Here is a 16,652-nt window from a genome sequence, read left to right on the forward strand (position 1 = left end):
TATTCCCCAATGTGAGAATGAGCGATCTTTTTTTGGAAAAAATGAGGAGAGAGAACGATTTTAACGTCGTTAAAATAGGATGAATTTTTCTTATTTCAAAACAGTGCAGTTTTCAAACTTTAGTAAATTTTCTTTATCTCAAAACAGTTTTCAAACTTCCTTTAAATTAGTTGACGTGATTTACCACAAGCAGTAGATAGATTTTAAATGTCACGTGTCAATATGCAGATAATTCAATTTAGAATAATTTAGAAAAAGATTTAACCTAGAGGATCCACGTCCGTCATCTAAACAGTCATATACAAGTTGGTTATTTTTTTAACAATGGCACCCCTAAACTTCAAAAAAGTTTACAAAAACACCCCTGTAGCCACTTGCCACATATGACACATGGGAAATTAACCAACTTGCCCTTTCATTGTTTAGTGAATTTTTTTAACTTTACAACTTAATGAATTGGACCAATCTATTCCTTATTAATATTTGGAGCAAAAAACTTGAAGTGCCGATTTAAAGGAAAAATCTGCACAGCAATAAATAAAAATTTCATAGAAATTTCATTTGAAATTGAAATGGAGCAAACAAAAATGTTTTGGAAAGAGACTCACGGATGTATAAAACTGAAAATTTTGGTGATGATCAGATGTTAAGAAGGCTGTCAAATAAATAAATTAAAAACCTGATTTCAAAAAGTGAAAAATTCCAGACAGTAGCTATTGTTGAATTTTTATAAAAATATCTGTTTGGCCAAAAATTACGAAAATTTTCATACAATAACTAAACATACAAAGAAATCTTTGGTAAAAAAATCCGCAATCAAAATATTACAACACCTGAGAGAAATTAATGAATTTCAGCATAATAAATTGGCATCATTTTATAGCTCATATTAACTCAAGGGTAATTTCAACATTTCAATATGTCTAATATTTTACAATTAAATTGATTTTAATATTAAGGGACAATTTCATCTTTTCAAATTATTTTTTCTTTTTTTAAACCATTTTTTCTTTTCTTTTCCCACAATTAATAATATATAAATACAAAAAAAAAGAAAAAAAAGAGACGATGTTATTCACTATTGATAATTGCACTCCATAATTTTTTTAAAAAAAATAAATGAAAAAAAAAAAAAAACTTTCCGTGTTGCCCATCTCTCATTTATAAAGTTAAGAACGATAATATCGACTTACTTTAAAAGTCGAGTGCATTTATCAAATAGTATAGTACTATTAACTATTAATACATATCGCCTCCCTATAAAAAATACGATATTATAAAAATGTTGGGGAAAAATAAATAAATAAATAAAAACAAAAGAAGAAGAAAACAACGGCTTCTCTTGCCATACAAAAATTATCGCAAGATCATTAGTTCAGTTGGTATAATATTTCATCTTTCAAAAGATAGGTAAAGATTAGGTAAGGGATTCTAATCCCGTAATGGACATATGTGAATGTGTGTGTGTGAGTATTTGCCTAAAAAAAAAAAATCTCTGCCACAAAAAGAATTCCTTAGACTTAAATAGAAGAATTGTTCAACAAACTGCCATAATTAAGCAATTATTATCAAATTAACTCAATCAACTAACCTATTTTTTCAGTCTTTTGAAGGCACAACTGTATGCCATATACGTATTCACCTTCCACATGGCAACAGTTTCTGTGTTTATTTGCATCCTTGAAGGGTTATAAATACGTACATGTAATTGGCGTCATTCATTGACTTTTAAAGCCTTCACTAAAAATTGTCAGCAAAGTAGTATAAAATAACAACAGTAAGGCTAAGAAGACAGCCCTCTCATAACAATAGTACTTATAAACAGTGCTTCTTCAATGACATTATCATCATTTTTCATGAAAATGCAGATTAAATAAGGATCTTTGATAGATATATTTAGCATTAATATTAATTGGTCATTTCCAATAAGGATCTTTAATAGATATATTTAACATCGTCTCTTTTTTTTTGTATTTATATATTATTAATTGTGGGAAAAGAAAAGAAAAAATGGTTTACACAAATTTTAAAACTTTATTACTAGCAAGTGACCATTTGATAGTTTATTACTTAAATATCCTTATTGTAATACATTATTTTTTAATTAAACAAATTTACCTTGACCATTAAACACAATTAAACATATTAAATTGTTAATTAAATTATTACACATACACTATTTTACCAGAATAATAAACTGATGTTACTAGGAAAATTTGATGACTACTTTATTACATTATAGATATAATTTGATAGGTGTGTGGTTTAGAAACTCAATTATTGATGTTATTAATATGGGGTGCACGGCTACTCTTCCACAGTTGGTGCTTTTTATTGGTTACAATTCTTATAATTACAAGTTTATTTATGAGATATCTTCGGCCTTTAAGAAAATTTAGAAATATAATTTTTTATGACAAAATTATCCTTTAACCTTTTCTTATCTCTCTCCTTTTATTCTCTTCTCTTCAGTTTTATCCCTTATATAACATTCTAGATTGCCAAAAAAAAAAAAAAATACAGGAATATATTATTTTCTTTTTTTAATTATATTTTAACTATATATATGTGTGCGCGCTATATATGGATTCACATCCAATTCCTATAATCACAATTTATATTATTATTATTATTATTTTTTATTTGTCAAAACGAGTAACATTATGAGAATTGATTATTTTATTTTATTTTTTAAATTATATTTTTACTATATATATAAAATGATATGAAAGTAGTTGTTTACACACATATATATGGACAATGCTTAGTTACTTATGTAAGTAGCTTTACCCTACTCACCCTTTAGGTGTTTCAATAACAAAATAATATTATCAGTTTTAATAAAAAAAAAAAAATTAGCAAAATAATAAATAAATAAAAACAAGTCGGACCAGTTTCTTTCATTGAATCCCAACTCACGCCCTCCTCTCTCTCCACTGTTCTTCATCCTTTCTTTTTTTATTTTTCTGTTTCATTGCTTCACAAAATTAATTGACAAAATTAAACCAAACCAAAAGAGCAACAGAATAGCTTAAATCTGTTTATATATATATATATATATATTACAAATTTGCCTGCTATGTCAGCCAATGCAACACCTTAAACCCATCTTCAAAGGCTGCCGGATACCGATTATCTGGCGCCAGCCTATACCTCTTCTTCTCTGCCTTTGGGGATCTAATTCATAAAACAAACCTGGTCATTCGCTTTGAGGTTTCTTGGTGTGAGTTATGATCTTCGGTATCAGAATAAAGATTTGCCTTGAGGTTCCTTGGTGTGAGTTATGATCTTCGGTGTCAGAATAAGGATTAGCTGACTTTTCATTTGATTTGCCAAGAACAATTACGTAACCCAATTTTGCTATCCGCTGACAGGGAGAAGTTGTTCGCCACCGAATCATTGCTCTCACTCACAAACCCCCTCCCGTGAAATTGCAACATCACCAGCAATTTTGACAATTAATTTTGTGAAGCGATAAAAAGAGAAATAAAAAGAGAGAGGGGGTGAAGAAGAAGAAGAACAGTAGAGAGAGGAGGGCGTGGGTTGGATTCCATGAAACAGGAGAGATAAAAGAGAAAGGGTGGTTCCCTAATTAAAAGGGTCTATCCAATTTTCTTCTTCTTCTTCTTCTTCTTCTTCTTTTATTATTTTGATAATTTTTTTATTAAAATTGATGTGTTATTTTATTATTCACACACCTAAGGAGTGAGTAGGGTGAAGCTACTCACCGGTGAGTAGCTAAGTATTGTCCCATATATATATATATATATAAGAACGGAAGAACGGATTTTTCAGCAGACCAAAAGTCAAATAGTCAATTAACACTTTTTACTTTATCGTAACCATAGTTAATATTTGTTACATTAATATTCAATTTACCATAGTTCATATTTATTATCTTTATTCAATCTCTCTCCTCCTTTAATCTCTTTCATCTTCCTTGCAATTTCAACTACTGCCGTCATATCCACACCATCACAGTCACCATTGTATCCTTTCAATTTTTTTTATTTTTTCTTTCAAGAGAGAATTTCATTTGCAACACTATTAAACAAACCCTTTGCCTCCAAACACAATATAAAAAATATATATCATTCACTCTGGACTTTTTCCAAAAAACAAAGACCATTAGCCACCTCAATTTCGAAGCTTCATTCCCCAAATCGACTTCCAGCTCAATGGAGGTGGGTGGAGGCCAATTGATTCATACACCAGTGTATCCCTCAGAAGAGCATAGAGGACATAGAGGAGATACTAATCACTCGGATGCATGATTTTTCGATACCATAAACAATTTCCAAAATTGGGATGATGAGATTGGATATTTAATTATATTTGTGACATAAAATTTGAAGGAAATTGTAATCCGTGAAAACATAAATGGGAATGAAAACGAGAAAATTGCCAAAATCAAATTTGGAGATTTTTCTTATTTTTGTCTTAGAAAATCCAAATTTGGAGACCTTTTATTATTTCCATGTCAGGATTAAGCAATATATGATTTTTGTTTGAGATTCCATTATTCACGAAATGTGAAAAATAATGGGTTGAAGAAAAAAATTAAGAAAGCAAAAAAATAAATAAATAAATAAGAGAGCAACAGTCAGGCCATCAAGGGAAAAAAAATTAAGAGAGCAAAAAAAATAATAAATAAATAAATCAAAGTGCAAAAAGAAGAGAAAGAAAGAGAGAGTGCCCATTGGAGAATGAATATGGTAGTTGTGTTGTGGTCGTAGTGGTGAAGATGGTGGCTATGATGGTGTGGATATGGCAGAAGTGGTTGAGATGGCAAGGAAGATGAAAGAGAGAGATTGAATAAAAATAACAAATATTAACTATGGTAAATTGAATATTAAGGTAACAAATATTAATTAGGTTAGGTCTGATAAAGTAAAAAAATTGCTAATTGACTAGTTGACTCTTAGTCCGCTGAAAAATCCGTTCTTTTGGACCACATGAGAGCCTGAGGAGAGAAAAAAATATAAATAAAAAACTCATACGTATATGAAGGTAGTTATTTACACACACACACACATATACATCAATTAAGTAAGTAATATTTGTATTTTCTTTTGGTTAATGTATTTAGTGGGTGTTTGGGATTGCTTTTCTACTACTGAAAAGCATTTCTATTTTTAAAAACTGTGGTGAAGAACTTTGAAAAAAAGATAAGGTTCACAAAAACCCTAATTTTAAGAGATAAGGTTGTTAAAGAAACTTAATGTTTTAATGGGTAAGTTTGCAAACTAAAAAGGAAAAAAGAGAAGGTTGGATGAGAAAGATAGGAGGATGAATCCAAGGGCAATTTTACCATCTAAAAATTATTTTTAGAATGTGTAATAAATAAGTAGATGTTTTGACCAAACTATCCTTAAATAGTCACTCATTAGCAATTAAGTTTCAAAATTGATGATTATTCATCTTTTTTTGATTTTGGGGTCACTTTTGAACAAATTTATTTAGGTTTGGTCACCAAAATTTAATTTTCTCAAAAATAAGCTCAATTCAAGTCTAAAATCCTTAGTATAACCTGATGTCCAACGTATCCGTAGAATGCACCAGGGCTTTTGTATCAAGATTTTGATGAATTTGCAAGCAGTTTATCACCAATGCAAAGAGAGAAAAATGTTAAAACTAAAATTACAAATATCTTTCTTTCAACTCAAGAAAACACTTGCAATAATTAAGGTTCTTGACTCAAGCATGATAACTTATATACTGTTCTGTTATCTTTATGAATTTAAGAACTTTTACTTACATTGTATTATTTGATTTACGTACCAAAACTAATAACATTCGAGGTTATGCGGGATTATAAAAGGTTTTTTTATTTGTTAATGTGATGCCAGTTTCTATGGGCTCTATGTTGTGGGCAGTCCTGGAATGGGCCTGAATAGAACCTTAATCAGCCCGATCTATTGTCATTGGGCTGTTGGGTCCTGGAAAGGCCCATATTACCCGGCACCATGGTGGGCTTCAAACAAAAAATGAATAGAACCTTTATCAGCCCAATCCATTGTTATCGGGCATTTGGGTCCTGGTAGGGCCCATATGAACGCAGCCTAAACACCATGGTGGGCCTATTCCTAGATTGATTCACACCTCGTACATGGACTAGTCCAGTAAAATGACAAAAGCTTTAAAAAGATAATATAAGAGCATTTCCAATGGGGGCTGTGATATGGGTTGCCAATTCAAAATATAACAAATAGATTTAAAAACAGGCTCTCCAATGCAATGCTATATCACCTGCTATTTTTTAACTTTGCTATTTCTTATGCCAATTGTAGCACAAGAAATAGCTACTGCTATCTCAGAGAGAGAGAGAGAGAACATCTATTCCAGAGAGAGAAACTATTTAGATATATATATATATATATATATATATATATATATGTTAAAAAAAAAAAAAAAGAATTACACCAAATAGGATTTAGTTTTAAAAAAAAAGAATTACAATCCTTGATTACAAGAAAAAAATTAGAATTACAACCTTCATCATAATATTGAATTACAGAAAAAAAAAAATTAAAACAATACCCATGCATGCGTAAGGGGATATGGTGCCATGGAGTTCAAAAATCAAATAATAAAGCAAAGAAAAAAATTTGAGATACTAATGTAATATATATTATATACACACAGACACATGCATATAGAGAGATAGAGGACTTGGATGGTGTTGTTAGAACCAACATAGTACTGATCAACAGTCTTCAACCATCCAACATCATCGTGCGTGTGAGAAACCAAATGAACATTGAGTTACCCGGGAACAATGCCTAGTTTTGATCTAGTGTCTGGTTCTGATCAATCGATATGGGTTTTGAACTTCTGATTCTTGTTGATTTTGTAGTTTGCAGTTGCACACAGAGAGAGAGAGAGGGGGGGGGGGGGGGAGATCGAGGCGATTGGGGAGGCTGAAATGATTTGCCCTAAATATATATATATATATATATATATATATATATATATATTTAATAATAATATAATCAAATATATATAATATACATATATATATATAATATAAATTTCTAAAAAAGAAAAAAAAATTTATATAATTTTTTTATATAATAATATAATCAAATATATAAATTTATACACATATATATATATATATATATATATTTTTTTTTGAGTCCTTTTTTGACCAAATATTTTAGATTTTTGATTCTTTTTAATTAAGTTTAATTTTAGTTTCCTTCTAATGTCTACAACTTGACTTGAAATGTGCCTAATATTAACATTACTGATGCAAATATGAATGGTGAGAATGATAGTTACAACTTGACTTGAAATGTGCCTAATATTAATATTACTGATGCAAATATGAATGGTGAGAATGGTAGTTGAAAAGAATAGTGGTTGTGTTAAAAAATAGCATTTTGCATAAATACATCATTGGAGATTTGGCATCTAAATTTAGTATTTTATCATTGGAGATGCTCGGAGCAATAAAATTCAAAACAAAAGTCAAAGAGAGAGCTTAACCGTCTTCTCCCTCTCCTCCGATAAAAATTCCAATACCAACAGGGTGTAGAAGTTAAAACAGTAAATGACAAAACTACCCCCGTCATATTTCTCAAATTCCCGTCTCCTACGTCCATTTACTCTCTCTTGATACTTCGAAAGTACAAACACTGTTGGTTTGAATTAATATCATCCATTATTTTGAAATCATGATCGTGACCATTCCATGTGAACAAATTTTCCAGATGTGTCTTCCCTAGGAACATTGAACATTAATATTACCCAAAAAAAACATTGAACATTAATGGTGTATGTATTCGCATTTTAAACGACAAAATAAATATAAAAAGATTAATATTGTCAAAATAATAATATAAAGTTTTGGCTTTATTGATCACTAGATTAAGAGATTTATTAAAATGTTTATTTTGATTTTTCACATATTTTAAAAACGGTCTAAATCTAATGATTAATAAAAAGAAAGTTCATGGTTTGGAAGACAAGAGGGAGTAAAGAGGGATGGGAAACTCCAATAATCCTTGTATGACTAAGGTTTCGAAGTAGAGTAATTTCCCCCCTCTAGAATTAGGGTTTGATACCATACATGTGTATTTATATTTATATTTGTATATTACTCCAGATTTTATCTGGGATTTAGCAGATTTTGACCCAGATGTTGTGTGCCTTAATGTCAGTGAATTTATTGGGAAAGCACAACTGAACTAGACAGTCACTTTAGCTCCATCTCTCCCAACACTGTTACTGTTAAGAAAACAACCTTCTTGCCTATTTATGAAGATAATATATATATATATATATATATATATATATATATATATGTAAGATCTTTATATATCTTCAATTATTCTGCTAATTCCTCAACATTTAGCTTTTCTTATTTGTGATTTATTATTTTGGTAAACTTGGATAAATTATGGACTCTTTTGGCATGGATATGCGAAGGTAAGTCTGCTTAGAACTGAACCTTTCGAGACTCTGTAATGGTGAGAAGCACTGAGTTGCCTTTTTTTTTTTTCTTCATGTGTGGCTACTTCTCATATATATATATATATATATTGTGTGACTATTTCTCAAATTTAATTGTATTCTGGATTGTTCACAAAATAAATCGAAATTTTGGAGTTTGTCAATTCTTCAATTCGAATTTGATGAACCAGTAGGTCCAACACTGAACTCCCTTCGACCAGTTTCGTCATTAATTATTATTATTTTTATATGATTTCCTCAATACCATTGATAATTTAGCAGCCTCCCATTTCTCTTTTTTCTACTTATTAATACAAAATATTACCACTTCATTTATTGAATTAAAATATTGCAGAAGTAATATCTAAATGAATTCAATGTTTCACAATAAAGTTTAAGAATCCCGGAACAAGAAAAGAACAAGAAAACAACGGACGTTCGAATTGTCTTCATAATTGGATCAAAAAAGAAGAATTCAAACGAGTTTCAAGTGGAGACAAACAAACGAAAAAAATGGGGTTAACTAGAGATGGACATATCATATATGTAACAACATGTGTACGTTAAATGAGAAAGAGACAACACACTGTGTGTGTGTGTGTGTGGAGGGGGGGGGGGGGGGGGGGGGGGGGTGAGACAACACATCTTTATGTTGCTTTTATTTATTTTTCATTCAATTATCATGCATGTCCTTTGTGCTAAATCTTTCTACGTAGTGATAGAGATTGTTCAAATATAAGAATGTCATGCAACCCCAGAGAATAATTGTGTCTTACTGCCTCCACTAATTTCTTGTCCCCTACTCTCTTTCTATGGTTGGAAACTTGGAATGCCTAACAGCCCTAGACGAGATTGCTGCGATAGTTTTCTTACGTGGGGAGTCTATTGTTGAAGGACTACAACGCCATTTAATTCCCAAGGACTACAACGCCATTTAATTCCCGATAGTACCAATATTGTGACAATTCACTCTGTGTGTGTGTGTGTGTGTGTGGGGGGGGGGGGGGTACCAATATTGTGACAATTCACTGTCTGTGTGTGCGCGCGTGTGGTTGGGGGGGGGGGGGGGGTATCCCTCGTGCCATGCGGGACATTACAATTACCATTTCTCATATGACCCAACAATTACCATTTCCTACGTGACTGCCCCTCCTCTAGAAGAATCCTCTCCCATGCTTGTTGCCGGCCTCCTTCGAAGCCGCCGGACTAATTTTTGGAACCGATCACAAACTCTAGGGCTATTGACCAGAATGAGTGCTAACAACCACTATTAACGGCCAAACAAGCCGTTAATTGCGGTTATTAGTTTTGATCTTTGGTTTTGGGCTGTCCCCATGTTTGGGCCATCTTTCAGGCTTCTGTTGCCAATTTTCTTTGGGTTGTATTTGGCCAAATATTACAATCATCATTTCTTACTACCCAACGTCTTTACGGAAGCGAGTCATTACAATCACCATATATTTCTTAGGATCTAGGGCGCGTCTTCGCTGATGTGCTCCCATTGGCTTATGCACACTCAGGGACGGATCTAGGAATTCATATGAGGGGGACATATTTATATAGAGAGATTTTTTTTCATAATTTTCACGGGACAATTTTGAAATTTTATGAGTATAATTGCAAAAAAATATAAATTTAAGAATATAAAATATAATAATAAAAATTTTCGGTCAAGGTGGATGCCCTCACTAAACCCTTCAAAAATCCGTGCCTGTGCACACTCCCCCGTTACTTAATCCTCGTGAGCATATGCACGCTCTTTCGGAGAGATTGGCTCTGGTACCTTTTACCATGGACCTGTGTTACTCTGTGGGGTTTTGTCTTCTTTGTAGGCTATTTGTATTCATGGCATTCAAAAAGCATCTGATGCGTCCGAGATTCCAAGCATACAAGTACCAATGATGAATGATGTAGGACATCACAGCCCCGGCCCATCAAAGGTAAATGGATCCATACTCTGACAATATATTTCTTTAGTGTTATATAAAAGACCTGGTAGAAGTAATATTTGACAATATATTGATGAGAAATTTCTTAAATTCATGTCAACAAGTATGATTCACATTTCTTATAATAATATAATGTTATATTTGGCAGCACCAAATTGACATCTTGAATTTGAGATTGGAAAAAATTTAGTACAAATTTTGAAATACACACATTTTCACTAGCCCTAAATCTAAGATACCAATTTTTTTTTTTTTTTTTTTTTTTTTTCCTGGAAATTAAAACAAATAACAGAACATAAGACATCAATTCGAAACTCCAAACATAAGATAAGTAATATTTGAGGAACTATATTTACAAATTACAACAGATCTCTTAATTTTCTGTCAACTTTAATTTTGACAAAGTATGAATAAGCATGGAATGTTATCTTATCAAGTGTGCTTAATAATAAATCCTAAAAAGTGTGGTAAAAGTTCACAAGATATAATGTTATGAAGTACACGTTACGGTTGTTTTGTTTGTTTTTTTTTTCATGGAAAAGACCTTTTCACACCCTTGTCCATTGCAAGACTCCAAATCTAAAATTATTTTTTTCTTACCTTTTTAAAGAATAAAAAATTATACCACCTAGACCAATTAGACCAATAGACAGAACAATGATTCAGTGGTAAAAATTATTTTCTATGAGTTGGCCAAAAAAATGGACAAATAATTTCTCAGACTTGGGAAAAGAATGGAGAATATGACAAATTTTCATGTCTCCCAATCAGAAGCGAGTATAGATTGAAGGGCAAGCTAAGCCAATTGTGACCAAATTGTTTGGACTCTCGATTACCACATGCATAGGACCCCGATTGCTTATGTGGGATCAGTGACCCACGATAACCAATCATGAGTTGACACGTGGACTGACAATTCAGATTTTACTTGTGTACTCCATTGGCAATTTGGCAATAATTAGGCAAAAACATATGGACCATATAGAGACATACATCTCAGGAAAACATTGGATTCTTTTTCCCAGTTGATGTGGTATGAGGTTTGGAAATGCCCCAAATATACATTTTTGGTTTTGTTACGCTGTCATGTCGGGAATCTTAGCATGCAACAAGGTACGTCGAAATCGAAAACAACCAGAGAAAAGTGGTATATATTCATTACCCTTTTTGACCGTCAACTCATTTTTAAAAAATTTTATATATTAACGTGCACGAATTTAAACTTACAAGTTACAATAGACCGACTCACAAATTAAGAGATTGTATCCGCATCTTTAACCTCTAATAATATTTACTCACCTTTTAAAATAATGTCTGAAAAAGACAAATTTTTTTAGTGGAAAGCAAATGTATGCAAATTTCTTGCCAAGATATTAAAAAAAGACAAATTGTATCAAAGAGTCTTGACACTAAATATAACTTGGCCGATCCCATATAATATTCAACTGTGTGTGAATATTATTTATTTATTTATTTATTTTTATTTCTCGGTGAATAATGTGTGAATATTCAAAAATGTATAAGATGCATCTTCCAAAATTGAAAGAGATGTTGTATGATTTATTTGGGTGCTGATTATTAATGGACGTATGAATTTTCTAGGCTTCGTTTTCTACCTAAAATGCATGGTCCAACTCTTTCATGTCCATCAAATCATCGTTAATTGGGATGTCCCAAACTCAACTTCACCAACAACATTTATAATAAGCCATCCACGTCAAAAATAATCAGGACAGTCACGTCTCAACGGTACAATACCACAGATGATTAAATTGTAACAGTCTTGTACCACACGAGTAAGGATGGTATATATTTTGGATAAATTTTACTTACCTACCTTTTTTAAAATTTATTAATATTTCACGTAAAAATCTCTTTTAGTTTCATAGTTTCATTTCCTTTCTTTGTAGTTAGTAGAACTAGTTGCTTCTGATCGTTTCACTCAAACACCTATGTAGCTTATCACTAGCCCTATCATCTACCAGCTGAAGAAGAAGTGATGCGATGACTGGTAGAAGGAATTGCTTAGTAGAGGTTGCCTTTGTTTTCCTCAGGGTGAAGTCCGACCCTTATCCTAATAAGGTTAACCAACCCATTCACTGGGGAAGAAGAGGTTTTGCTTTAGGGAGAGAAGCGGTGGAGTTAGAAACAAGGTTAGGAGCAACTTTCTCTCCCGTTATTGATGGATTACCTCTCGTTCGATCTAAGTCTCCTCAGTGCAGTCGACTTAGTCGAGCTGTAGTGACTATTGTCCAACTTAATAACAATAGTTTATTGTTTATCGTATAGAATGTTTGTTATCATTCTATCCCTGTAAGGGTAAAATTAATATTCTATTCATTTTTTTGTCGCTCATATCAGAATTTGTTAATGGCTTATTACATAAATCACAATTTCAGAAAAAGTAAGTGAGATTACGAAAAAAAAATAAAGGGTCTATATGAGATATTAACAAATCTAGCTCGTTTATGGGTGGTAAGTGAAATTTATCCTATGTTTTGAGAATCCAATATCATCTCACAAATTGCACTTTACACGAGTGTTATGACTTCAATATAATGATGCTATGTCCTTGATTTAAATGTATAACGAAATCCTCGTAGTCAGATCTTGTTTCAATTTTATATGAATGGGTTAGTTACGTGAATTCTTTTTCTTTCTTTTTTTTAATTTTTTTTTATTATATGTCATTTTACCAACTATATTTAATTTTGTCATAGATGTATAACAAAATACTAAACAAATTTATAGAATAAAAAAGCTAAATCCATGGTATAAGTAAGAGGGAGATTCATCCACATCAAATTGGGATAAAGAGTCTTGGGGTTTAAAAAGTAATTACGACTCCTAACAATTTAAACTTTTGAATCTATATATATTTTTTTAACCCTTGTATCCGGTTAATATGGTAGGACATTTTCAATAGTATATATCATTGAAATAAGAAATTTTCTATGACAACCGTCAATATAATAAACTTGTCAGTAACATCACGAATTAAATATATTTTAAGAAATCATTCAGAATTGAGGGGAACATGAGTCGAACATATAGGTAACTTGCTAAGATTTATTTATTTATATTTCTTAAAATGAGCTAATGTATGGATTTGCTACTAGATTTGGAAGCCTAATAACACAAATATATTTGTTATACATACACTTCTCTATCAGATGCCAAATGGTCCGGACAAAATTGCATCCATCATTTAACAGCACTTGATTTGGTGTGCATGTGTTTCCGTGATGAATCATATCTTCAATAATTGGTCATCAAATCCTAATTGTACATCAATAATATCATCCACATGTTACATGCATAAGTACTGTCTCTCGATAAGTGTGTATATATATACATGTGTGTGTGTATATATATACATGTACTAGCAATATATGTATCTACGGTTTCTCTGAAATATATGCAATAAAATAACATACCAAAGAGAATATACAATAAAGTAATTAAACGTGGATCAAAAGCATACAACTGGTCGTTGTCTGAGCAAAAGCATTTGATTCACTTCTTTCCAACTTAAAAGAATTAAAGAGAAGGTTTGATTCTTGCTCTTTTACACTTATATCTCATGTTTTTAGGGTTCCCATTTTAGCTCCATCTATCAAGAGCTAACTTTACCATAATTAAGCACTTTAATTAAAAAATCATTTGAACTATAATTAATGTTGTAAACCTAATTTTTTATTATTGAATTAATGCATTCTCAACCATAAATGTTTCATGAAGTATCAAGTCTCATAACCGATTTTTCTTAAATACAAATAATTCTTTAAAGGACACGTCCGCGGACATAGTTTGATGTAAAACTGATTACCGAAACCTTTATAGCCTCTTTGGACCGTTAGGAAGCCAAGCGGACATGCTGATAGATTTTCTGAACTGATTCCGAAGTGTCCGTTTTTTACCCAACAGGAGTTGTTTTTTTTTTTTTGTTTTTTTATACTGAAAACGTCCCAATGACTCTCAACGAACAAGACGATGCGCCTCAAAACAGGCCCGGATTTCTCTGTCTTATAGAAGCCTATTGAATATTTCAGGAATTACATTCATATTATATATTTAGGAGTTTTATTTGTTTAGGTTTCTTTCTCTATTTTCTAGAGAAATTTTATTTTTAGGCCTATTTTTGAGTATTTCGAGATTAGGTTTTCTTATGTTATAAGGATTCATGTTGCTGCACTTAGTTTGAATTAGGTTTCTTTATATTATAATTAAGGATTCATGTTGCAATTAGTTTCTTATGAATTAGGGTTTCTTTCATTATAAATGTATGCAATACATAGATCAGAATCAATTATCAATACAATATTTATCAGATTTTTTCCTAATTTATCTCTTGTTTTGTAGATTCAAAATACCTTCTTTGTGGATTCAAAGTAACCCGTTTCTCTTTACTGGATCCGTGTAGGGAGCATCTTGCATGGTTCCGTGGACTAATCGGGACAGAGTTCCGACATTCCTGTTATTGTGAAAAAACAAAAAAATAGATATTTCATGTGTACCAGTCATTGCGTCCCATGTTACATATTTGGATCATATTATATAATTAATTAGCTAGGAAATCATAATCAGCCATGTTCAAACACATGATGTTAGGCTTGCCCCCGACCAGCTGCATATGGTACTGCATCAAAAAGATTTCTTGTTAATAATGTCAGGCATGGTGCCATATGATTGTTGAACAGAATTAATCATAGTAATTAAGATCATAATTAAACCAATGATTTAGACATACATTTGAATACTAACTTCAGAGTAGATGAAAAAAGAAAAAAGAAATCCATTAGGATCATATGAATATCGGGTATCTCTGCACACATATATTTTAATCAATTCCTGTCAAGATCAATCTCATTTATAAGTAGCATGTCTTTGTTGTAAATAATAATAATAATTTTTAGCTTACGGGTTTGTGTTAAATAATCCGTTAGCTAATTGTTGTTGAGGGGTTGTTTGCAAATTAAATATGAAAATTACAATTTATTGTATTGTACCATCTGGAATAAGAATTTGAAAAAAAAGAAGAGAGAGGGGTTAGTTGTAATAAGGGTTATTTGTCCTACATCGTATTCGAATGATAAAATGATTGGATATAAATGGGTGGGTATGCAGTACTACCCAACAGTTTGAGCGTTTAGGTAAATGGACAAGTGTTCACCCGTTATAGTTGGTATCAGAGTAAGACCCAGTCTTTGATCCGTGGTCGTCCAAGCGTCCGACCCGAAGAACTCTCCAATAAAGGGGATAACGTAATAAGGGTCATTTGTCCCATATCAGATTCGGATGGGAAAATGATTTGGTATAAATGTGTAGGTATGCAGCTTGAGCTTTTGAGTAAATAGGTTAGCGCTCACTCGTTATAATAAAGAATGTTGGGAAGGGGTGGGAGACAATAGTGAAGTTTTTCTCTAATTTCAACGGGGTAAGCTAAAAAATTTTCAAGTATATAATTTTAAAAAGCGAAATTAGTAGGTAAAATTGCAAAAAAGAAAAAATTTCAGAATATATGAGGAGGTAAAATTGCAAAAAAGAAAAAATTTCAGAATATATGAGGCTGCCACTATTGAAATGTTTGGAGAGGGCAACCATACCCTCGCGCATAGAGTTAGAGAAAAACTTTATCGCTCCCGTTTGTATTAGTGACATGGCATTATCAACTGATTAGATATTGACACGTAATGACATACCACGCTAAAATAAAACACTTTTATTTATGTAACACAATGTAATTGGTTAATTGCACAGATTACAACATATCAAAAGTGTAAGAAAGTCTTTCTCATAAACAGAGTTAATTAACATCAAATTAGATTCTCTTTGAACTATGAATTTGGAGCTGGCTAGTGGACTCCATCATTGTTGTTCGGTGAGACTCACCAGCCTCTTTTGGCTTTGAATTTAGAGTTTGTTCGCAAAAATATCATTTAGTAATTTTTCATCTTTGAAACTGAAGACAAAATGAGTGTGTGAATTTTAACTATATGTATGTATATCCCTATTCTTTTTTATTAATTGTTGATCAACTCAGCATATATATATATATATATATATATATATACCTTCTGAATACTATAAAGATAAAATATGGATGAGTGAGAGAATTGAGCCAACGTACACAAGAAAGATTATACTCTGTATTCAGATTTTGTTTTTTTTCACTTTCAAGTGACAGCCTGCGGCCCAACTAGCATGTGCACAGGACTTGAACCTTCAATGAAATTCCAAACAAGC

This window comes from Cornus florida, unplaced genomic scaffold (genome assembly GCF_030987335.1).
Source record: "Cornus florida cultivar Cherokee Brave unplaced genomic scaffold, ASM3098733v1 CherokeeBrave_3.0.0_Hap2_Chr03, whole genome shotgun sequence".
In the NCBI taxonomy this organism is placed as follows: domain Eukaryota; kingdom Viridiplantae; phylum Streptophyta; class Magnoliopsida; order Cornales; family Cornaceae; genus Cornus; species Cornus florida.